Source organism: Triticum dicoccoides, chromosome 4B (genome assembly GCF_002162155.2).
Source record: "Triticum dicoccoides isolate Atlit2015 ecotype Zavitan chromosome 4B, WEW_v2.0, whole genome shotgun sequence".
Taxonomy (NCBI): Eukaryota; Viridiplantae; Streptophyta; class Magnoliopsida; order Poales; family Poaceae; genus Triticum; species Triticum dicoccoides.
Window position 1 is genome coordinate 634034078 of NC_041387.1, and position 305 is coordinate 634034382.

Consider the following 305-nt stretch of genomic DNA (forward strand, 5'->3'; position numbering starts at 1 on the left):
CACACTTAAGGTTCGGTGACGCTAGGGTTGTAGAGATATTAGTATGCAGTAACCCAAAAGTTGTTCGGAGTCTCGGATGAGATCCCGGACGTCACGAGGAGTTCCGGAATGGTCCGGAGGTGAAGAATTATATATAAGAAGTCCAGTTTCGGCCATCGGGAAAGTTTTGGGGGTCACTGGTATTGTACCGGGACCACCGGAAGGGTCCCGGGGGTCCATCGGGTGGGGCCACCTATCCTGGAGGGCCCCATGGGCTTAAGTGGGAGGGGAACTAGCCCCTGGTGGGCTGGTGTGCCCCCCCGCCT